This window comes from Marmota flaviventris, chromosome 15 (genome assembly GCF_047511675.1).
Source record: "Marmota flaviventris isolate mMarFla1 chromosome 15, mMarFla1.hap1, whole genome shotgun sequence".
NCBI lineage: Eukaryota > Metazoa > Chordata > Mammalia > Rodentia > Sciuridae > Marmota > Marmota flaviventris.
In genome coordinates this window covers 78,523,880-78,524,168 of record NC_092512.1, presented here as the reverse complement: position 1 = coordinate 78,524,168, position 289 = coordinate 78,523,880, and positions in this window count along the sequence as shown.

Here is a 289-nt window from a genome sequence, read left to right as displayed (position 1 = left end):
AGTTAAATTGTCGATCATTTTATTTCCTGACTCCACTCTTCTTATCCCAAATCCTACTCCTAGAGGTGAGTGCTTTTAATGTGTTTATCAATGTCTAGTGATCTTGATATATATATATATATATATATATATATATATTTTTTTTTTTTTTTTTCTTCTGCAATAAGAGGGATTGAACTCAGGGCAAGTGTTCTATCACTGAGCTACAACCTAGGCCTTTGTTGCAATTTAGTTTGTTTATTTATTTTTAATTAAGATCTGGCAAGTTTTATTAAACATTTTGCATGAT